The 9175-nt window shown below is 51.3% G+C and overlaps 1 protein-coding gene across 12 annotated transcripts in view; it reads left to right on the forward strand.

The window, feature by feature from the left end:
* Positions 1 to 6560: 6560 nt before the first annotated feature.
* Positions 6561 to 9175, forward strand: part of HNRNPF (heterogeneous nuclear ribonucleoprotein F) — a 24391-nt gene continuing 21776 nt past the window's right edge. For 2 of the 12 annotated variants that reach the window (XM_017849008.1, XM_017849010.1), the window contains exon 1: positions 6561 to 6668. The gene's annotated coding sequence lies outside the window, so the exon portion shown is untranslated. Of the gene's footprint in view, positions 6710 to 6748; positions 7071 to 7966; positions 8097 to 9175 lie in introns of those variants that run through there. The other 10 variants (XM_017849014.1, XM_017849020.1, XM_017849017.1 and 7 more) reach the window with 9 other exon arrangements.

A 9175-nucleotide genomic window follows, 5' to 3' on the forward strand; every position in this document is an offset into this window, starting at 1 on the left:
AGGCACAGGCACATGCCACCACACCCAGCTAATTTTTGTATTTTTTGTAGACAGGGTTTCACCATGTTGGCCAGGCTGTTCTCGAACTCCTGACCTTGTGATCTGTCCGCCTCAGCCTCCCAAAGTGCTGGGATTACAGGCGTGGAGCCACCGCGCCTGGCCTATCTGTAATCTTTTGTCCAAAAACAATAAAAGGAAAGAGCAAAATGTCTGTTAAATTTGTTATATATCTACAATTTTCTGTATGTTTAAAATATTCCATAATTTTTTTAAAAAAATGTAAGTTAATAAGAGAAAAAGAAAGAGAGAGAGAGTGCATGCTGTCCTGTCCCTTGCACATTTTGATCCAAATGAAGTTTTCTGAGTCTCCTGAGGCTCCATAGAGGTGAAGGCATCTAACTGTACAGTTTTTGGTGGGAAAACTCATGATCAGACTAAAAGATATGACTTAGAATGAAGAAAGAGGCCAGGTGTGGTGGCTCATGCCTGCCTATAATCCCAGCACTTTGAGAGGCCAAGGCAGGCGGATCACTTGAGATCGGGAGTTCCAGACCAGCATGGCCAACATGGTGAAACCCTGTCCCTACTAAAAATACAAAAATTGGCTGGGCACAGTAGCTCATGCCTGTAATCCCAGCACTTTGAGAGGCCGAGGCGGGTGGATCACCTGAGGTCAGGAGTTCGAGACAACCCTGGCCAACACGGCAAAACCCTGTCTCTATTAAAAATACCAAAAAAAAAAAAAAAAAAAAAAAAATGTAGCTGGGCATGGTGGTGGGTGCCTGTGATCCCAGCTGCTCAGGAGGCTGAGGCAAAAGAATCGCTTGAACCCGGGAGGCGGAGGTTGCAGTGAGCCGAGATCACACCATTGCACTCTAGCCTGGGGGACAAGAGGGAAACTCCGTCTCAAAAAATAAATAAAATAAAAGCAAATAAGTAAAAATACAAAAATTAGTCAAAAATTGCTTGAACCTGGCAGGCAGAGGTTGCAGTGAGCCCAGATCGTGCCACTGCACTCTAGCCTGGGCGACAGGGTGAGACTCTGTATCAAAAAAAAAAAAAAAAGGGTGAAGAGCTAGAACTTAGCTTACTAACATCCAAGTAAGGCCCTCAGTTGCTTGCTTGGCCTGCTGGGGAAATAGGCAAAGTAAGGGCAGCCACTCCACCAACACTAGCCCCTACCACCTAATCAAGCTGTGGTATTTTATTGGGCAAAGAAACCAATTCAAGCAAGTAACCAGCAAGCTCAGGTATCCCATAATCCTTCTTTCACTATTTAATACATAGTAAAAAATGTTATTTGAAAGAACTGTCAAGTTCTCTGAAAGAACTGCAAATAACCCAGGGGTCCAGCCTTCCTGGTGGTAGCTCACTTCAGTGAGCATCAGAGCAGCTTCAAAGTTGCACTTTTCTATATTGGTCAAGAAAATTAAACAGACAAGGCTGTGACTGCCGAATGTGCCTCTTCACACCTAGTTTATCTCTGCCTCCTAGAGCACCTCACTTCAAGAAGAAAACTGACATTTGGACAGGGCCTATACTGTGACTAGACAGGTCAGTTGGCTTTCTCACTTCTTCATTCTCCTCTCAGATGGGAAAGGGACGAGAGGAGGGGTTTAGGAGACAGCCTGAAAAGCCCGATTCTTACTAGGATCTAGATTGCAGTAGATGAGAACGGACCCTGAAATCAGATGGGGCCTCCAGCCTCCATACAACTTCCAGCTCAGCCATCTAGAAGCTGGGTGACTCAGTTTCTTTCCGCCAAATGGTGGTAGTATCTACTGCTGGGTTGTTAAGAGGTTTCAATGGGATTAAGTAGAATAGTGCAAAGCATACTGAGAATGCAGTATGTGTTAGCTACAGTTATTGCTATTTAACAGATACTATGATTTTTGAGCAAGAGACATCTCTGAACCTTGGTGATCCCTGCCTACTTAACGGCACTCTCCTGAGGGAAGGGGGCATCTCAGCTTAACAGGTAAGGTAATTTTTCAAGAACTACTAAGTAGAAGATTTAAAAACCTCTGTAATGCTCCAAACCTGTAACCAATTGTATGGATGAGGAGTTTCTAGAGGGGAACTTGTTCTTTAAAACTGACAATATTGGCTGGGCGCGGTGACTCACGCCTGTAATCCCAACACTTTGGGAGGCTGAGGTGGGTGGATCACGAGGTCAGGAGTTCGAGTCTAGCCTGGCCAACGTGGTGAAACCCCCATCGCTACTAAAAATACAAAAATTAGCCGGGCCTGGTGGTGGGCGCCTCTAATCCCAGCTACTGGGGAGGCTGAGGCAGGAGAATCGCTTGAACCTGGGAGGCAGAGGGTGCGGTGAGCGAAGACCGTGCCATTGCACTCCAGCCTAGGAGACAAGAGCAAGACTCCATCTCAAAAAAAAAACAAAAAAATGCCCGACAATATTTATTAAAAACTATTAAGTTTTTGGCCAGGCGCGGTGGCTCATGCCAGTAATCCCAGCACTTTGGGAGGCCAAGGCAGGTGGATCATGAGGTCAGGAGATCAAGACCATCCTGGCTAACATGGTGAAACCCTGTCTCTACTAAAAATACAAAAAAATTAGCAGGGCGTGGTGGCAGGCGCCTGTAGTCCCAGCTACTCGGGAGGCTGAGGCAGGAGAATGGCATGAACCCGGGATGCAGAGCTTGCAGTGAGCCGAGATCGCGCCACTGCACTCCAGCCTGGGCGACAGAGCGAGACTCTGTCTCAAAAAAAAAAAAAGTATTAAGTTTTTGCTAATAATCAATGTACATAAACAACAGGAAATAATCAGGCAGGTCAATCTGTAAGAAGCAACATTTTGGAATTCAATTGTTTTAAACCATAGATCTTAAAGGTATACCTCTGTGAAGATGCTCTCAAGCATCAAGATGCTCTCTGAATGTTTAGATTTCAGAGCTTAGGTAAGACATTTCTATGGACACAGAAGTGAAAGGGCTACAGATAAGGAGGTAGTCCAGGTGGACCAGGTGTGGATGAGCATTTATCAGTTGATAAAGTGAGCCCAGTGTGGAAAAGGCCGAGGACCTGTGGCATCATTCTGACTGATGCCAAGTCTTCACTGTGGAAGAAAGCCTACATGTGACTGTGCTAGTACTCAATGCTGTAAAAGATATAGTGGACACCTGGGATGACTCCTTAGGATGGCAGGAAGTTCATAATCAGGCCAAAGTACTAGTCTTGCATTCAGAGAAGACCGTCTCCAACAACTATTACCTCATTTATGAATAATGGAGAACTGTCAAATTTGAGTGAGGGGATCAAAGGTCCACTTAGTTCAGAGATTTTTTTTTCATTTTGTTTTTTGTTTTAAAAACTTTTAAAATACAGACTGGATGTCACTATGTTCCCCAGGCTGGTCTTGAACTCCAGGACTCAAGCAATCCACTGGCCTTGGCCTCTCAAAGTGCTGGGATTACAGGTCTGAGCCACCGCGCCCAGCTAGAGAGACTCTTAATACAAAGATTGCATGAATATATCTTCTTGCAACTGGTTTGACAGTCCCTAAGTTCTGAAGTATTACTAGTTTTTTTTTTTAATTTTTTTTTTTTTTTTTTTTTTTTTTTTTTTTGAGACGGAGTCTCGCTCTGTCGCCCAGGCTGGAATGCAGTGACCGGATCTCAGCTCACTGCAAGCCTCGCCTCCCGGGTTTACGCCATTCTCCTGCCTCAGCCTCCGGGTAGCTGGGACTACAGGCGCCCACCACCGTGCCCGGCTAGTTTTTTGTATTTTTTTAGTAGATACGGGGTTTCACCGTGTTAGCCAGGATGGTCTCAATCTCCTGACCTCGTGATCCGCCAGTCTCGGCCTCCCAAAGTGCTGGGATTACAGGCTTGAGTCACCGCCCCGGCCTTTTTTTTTTTTTTCTGATACAGAGTCTTGCTCTGTCAGCCAGGCTGGAGTGCAGTGGCAAAATCTTGGCTCACTGCAACCTCCGTCTCCCAGGCTCAAGCAATTATCCTGCCTCATCCTCCTGAGGAGCTGGGATTACAGGCATGTGCCACCACGCCCAGCTAATTTTCGTATTTTTAGTAGAGACAGGGTTTCACCATGTTAGCCAGGCTGGTCTTGAACTCCCGACCTCAGGTAATCTGCCTGACTCAGCCTCTCCAAGTGTTCAGATTACAGGCATGAGCTCTTTTGGTTTAATTTTCCTAATATTTGATTTAAATTGGCTACTTGAATTTTTCTCTCCAGAAACATCTTTCTACAGTATGAGCTGTGATGCAGTCTATTTATTTATTTATTATTTATTTATTTATTTATTTGAGACAGAGTTTCGCGCTTGTTGCCCAGGCTGGAGTGCACTGGCGCAATCTTGGCTCACTGCAACCTCTGCCTCCTGGATTCAAGCGATTCTCCTGCCTCAGCCTCCCAAGTAGCTGGGACTACAGGCACGCGCCACCATGCCCAGCTAATTTTTTTGCATTTTTAGGAGAGACAGGGTTTGGCCATGTTGCCCAGGCTGGTCTCGAACGCCTGACCGCAAGTGATCCACCCACCTCGGCCTCCCAGTCTTGGGATTACAGGCGTGAGCCACCGCGCCTGGCAGGCCACAACTTCTTAAGGATACCTACCTATCTGATTTTCACTCCCTTCCTATGGTGCTGAATATCTATCTGATTTTTGCAGGAACTATTTTCTGTAATTTGGCCTCAAATTACAGAGTTTTCTCTTCTGACATTTTTACCTCTTCTGACAGCTCCTGCTTTTCTTTCCGTTCTCTTTCTTGGAACTAGCTTTTTTTTTTTGACAAACTCCTTTCATCACAGTCATCCCACTCATCATCTGACACTATTTTGAGCACTCCTTTACTTTCTCTGGTGATTTAAAAAAATAACGTTCAGCCAGGTCCGTGGCTCAATCCAGTAATGCGAACACTCTGGGAGGCGGAGGTGGGCAGATGGCTTGAATCCAGGAGTTCCCGACCATCCTGGGCAACATAGTGAAACCCCATCTCTACAAAAAATACAAAATTTAAGGCCGGGCACGCCTGTAATCCCAGCACTTTGGGAGGCTGAGGCGGGTGGATCACGAGGTCAGGAGATGGAGACTATCCTAGCTAATATGGTGAAACCCCATCCTACTAAAAAATACAAAAAATTAGCTGGGCGTGGTGGCAGGCGCCTGTAGTCCCAGCTTCTTGGGAAGCTGAGGCAGGAGAATGGTGTGAACCCGGGAACCAGAGCTTGCAGTGAGCCGAGATTATGCCACAGCACTCCAGCCTGGGCGACAGAGCGAGACTCCGTCTCAAAAAAAAAAAAAAAAAAAAAAACAAAATTTAGCCGAGAGTGGTGGTGCTACTCAGGAGGTTGAGGCAGGATTGCTTGAGCCCAGGAGGTCGAGGCTGCAGTGAGCCGTGATTGTACCACTGCACTCCAGCCTGACTGACAGAGAGACCCAGTCTGGAAATAATAATAGTAATAATGTTCAGCTTAACCTGTGATGAGTGCCTTGACATCATCTCTTCATGAAGAAGGTCCACCAAAATGAAATGGTTATAATTATTAGCCCTACAAAGCATGAGAAAAAAAAATGTCCCTGGCTTAGCCATTAGCCACCAAATCTCTGTGTTCAGGTGCTCTGTGACTGAAAACCTTGCCCTGGACCTGGGTCTGAGTTACATTCTGAGGTTTGGGGGCTTCTCACACCACGGAATTACCACGTGAGCAACTTCAACCTGACAAATCCCTCCTAAGCCTTGCCCCGCTCTGAGACGCCTTTAAGCGGTCTCTGGAGTACTCAGCGTACTTTTTTTTTTTTTTTTTTTGAGACGCAGTCTCGCTCTGTCGCCAGGCTGGAGTGCAGTGGTGCGATCTCGGCTCACGCAAACTCCGCCTCCCGGGTTCAAGCGATTCCCCCGCCTCAGCCACCCGAGTAGCTGGGGCTACAGGCGCGCGCCACCACGCTCGGCTAATTTTTTGTATTTTAGTAGAAACGGGGTTTCACCATGTTGGCCAGGATGGTCTCGATCTCCTCACCGCGTGATAACGTCCGCCTGGGCCTCCCGAAGTGGTGGGATTACAGGCGTGAGCCACCGCGCCCGGCCCTCAGTGTACTTCTTTCCTTATTTTATTTTTTGAGACAGCGTCTCGCTCTGTCGCCCAGGCTGGACGCAGTGGAGCAGTCACGGATCACTGCAGCCTCGACCTCCCGGGCTCAAGCGATTCTCCCATCTTAGCCTCCCAAATTACTGGGACCACACGCTTGCGCCACCACGGCCTGCCATCGGTTCTCATTTCCTTTTCCCATCCTAGTCTTCAAATCAGGCTTCCTTTGAGCGCACGTTTCAGTGTCCTGCGGGGCTCACTAGCGGCCTTCCTCCAGGGCCCCGGGGCAGTCAGAGGGCTCTTTCCCGCCGCTCCACTCCCCCCTCCTCCTCCTCCTCCTCCCATCCCCTCCCCACCCCTCCCTTCTCCTCTCCAGAAACGTCCTCGCTCGTCCGCCTCCGCCGCCTCCCCCACACCCCCGCCCCCAGTGTCGGCTCAGCTCCGCGCCCGGCCGGCCAACCGGTAGCTCCGCTCTGGGCGCGTCACAGTAGCGCCGTCGCGGCCCCGCCCCCGGGTGCAAGACGCAGAAGCTCCGCCCTACCGCGGTCCTTGCGTCCTTCCGGCTCCGTCGTGGAAGCAGGACTGCGCCGCGTCTTCCTTAAGGTGGGGTTCGGGGTGGCACCGAATCTCTGTCACGCCGGCAGGTAGCAGCGGGGTGGGGACGCGGGCTCCTTGGGCTTCTGTTTCCGGGTGCCCAGGGCAAAGGGCCGAGCTGGGGAGTAGGGCCGAGTCGGGGCCTGGCACGCCGGGAGCAGGAGGGCTTCCGGCAAAGCCGCGTGCTCTCGACGGGCAGGAGCTAAGGACTGGGGCCGGCAGCGCGCCTGACCCCGCCCCTCGTAGGCCCCGCCCCGTGCTCGCAACCGGGGGTTTCCATGGTGATGGTCAACAAGCGTCAACTGCCTCTGCTACAACTGCCAAGTTCCCCACGTCCCACTCTCTAGGTGCTCCAGGGGACCACCGGGGTGCCTGATGTGAGAACGGGAGCGTAGAGACTCGGAGGCCGAGGTGAGGGGTGGCCGAAGTCTCCGAGGTCGAAGGCCGCACACCCGTGACCGAGCGGGGACCGGGTCCCCCTGGGGGTGGGGACCGTGGGCCTGGGATTTGAGATTGGGGAGACCTTCCGAAGTCCAGGGCCCCGTACCCGGACTACCTGGGGATTGGGCCTATTGGGGTGGGGATCGTGGGGTTGGGGCTGGGATTTGGGATCAGGGAAGAGAGATGTGAGTTTAAGCGCCGCACATCTGGGACCGAGCGAGGACTGCACACAATGAGGGGCCGCGGCGCTGAGATTTGGGGGACGGATTCGAGGTCGAGGGGCCGGTACGTGGGACCGGCGAGAACTGGACCCACTGGGATCGGGAGACGAAGTGTCGGAGGTCGAGAGCTGCACGCCCAGACAGTGGTCCCACGCGGTGAGCACCGCGGGCTGAGATTTTGGAGTCAGGGGCGGCTGGGAAGACACGGCCGGCCGGTGCGTTAGTTCAGCCTCCTGGTCGGGCGCTGGCGACCACCGGCCGGCTCTGAAAGTGAGAACAGGCCTGGCTCAGTTGGGAGGCCCAGCCGGGAGGATCTCTTGAGCCCAAGAGTTCCCGACAAGCCTGGGCAACATAGTGAAATTCTGTCTCTACTAAAAAGTTAAAAAAAAAAAATAGAAAGCTACGTGTGGTGGCGCGCGCGTGTTGTCCCAGCTACTCGGGAGGCTGAGGCGGGAGAGTCGCTTGCTCTGAGGAGCTCGAGGCTGCAGTGACAGTGATTGTGCCACTGCATTCCAGCCTGGCCGATGGGAGTGAGACCTTGTCTCAGAAGAAGTAATAACAATAGTAATAATACCTGAATAAAATGAAAGCCGCGCGCTCACGTGGCTGCAGGCGCCTGAGAGTTGCACAAGACTTCCTTGTGGGGAGTTGGCTCCGCCCTCCTCCCACGCCCGGTTCCCGGAGCCTTTGCTCTCTGCCCTGGGCCCTTTTTCTTCCTCGGCGGCGCCGCGTGTCCTCGTAGCGCGGTCTCTGTGTTGGTCTCCTGCTCCTAGAGGTATCGTGTTTGTATCTGGGGTGAAAAATCTGACTCGTGCGCGCTCTTCGGCTTAGTCGTCCCTTTTTTTTTTTCCTTCTGCTTGTGTGTATGAAGCATTTTCGCCGATTCCGCCCTGTTCCTAGGAAACTTGTGGACGGGGCCCGGCTCCTGCTGCGCCGGCTGCCCGGCTCCCCCAGCCGCAGAGTCGTGGACCAGGGTTTTGAGGAGCAGGGCACCCGACTCGCCCTCCCCGCCAGACCGCCCAGGTCGCGGGGACCTCTCCCGCTAGGTGCCTGGGATCCCTGCTCGGCTCCGCGTGTGTCCTGGCGGGAGGGTGGAAGGAGAGCCGAGCTCGGCCATTGCCCACAGGGCGCCCTTCGCTGCGGCTTTTCGGTCTCCAAGCGGCTCGGGGACGAGCTAACGCGCCTCTTTCTTTAGTTTTCGAAACTGCTTGCGGGCGCTGGGGGCTCGGGCCGGCCATCTGCGTGGCGGGACAGGAGGCGCGCGCTGGCGGCTGCGCGCGTAGGGCAACGGGCGGCGGCGGCGGCTTCCCGGAACCGCGCGGGGTGGGCGCTGCGCCGGGGTCAGGGCCACAGCCTTAGGCGGCAGGGAGTTCTGAAAGTGTTGTCTTCAGTCGTTCCTTTCAAAAAGTCATCTTAATTCTTCCAAAATATACACATATAATTCTTTCTACTTCGTTATATTTTAAAAGTTAGATACGTGGTTGTCTCTGAATTCCTAGTAAGATAAAATTTACTGGGTTCTCTAGGTAGGTGAAAGATATCTTAAGTGCTTAAGTGCTATCCCTGAAAAGTGACTCGTTGCTCTTACAGAATTTATAACTATAAAATAAGACATTACTATTGTAATGAATGTAAAGAGAGAGATTGCTTTATTCCTAAGCAAGAAGATCTTTTGCCTGTAGGTATTACATTCCGGTGTGCATTCTGTAGATTAGAGTCACTACCGGCCGGGCGAGGTGGCTCACGCCTGTAATCCCAGCATTTAGGGAGGCCGAGGTGTGGGAGAATCGCTTGGGCCTCAGGGAGCGACCCCGTCTCTATAAAATTATATATATATTATTAAATATATATTAT

Source organism: Rhinopithecus bieti, unplaced genomic scaffold (genome assembly GCF_001698545.2).
Source record: "Rhinopithecus bieti isolate Rb0 unplaced genomic scaffold, ASM169854v2 scaffold_32096, whole genome shotgun sequence".
Classification (NCBI taxonomy): Eukaryota; Metazoa; Chordata; class Mammalia; order Primates; family Cercopithecidae; genus Rhinopithecus; species Rhinopithecus bieti.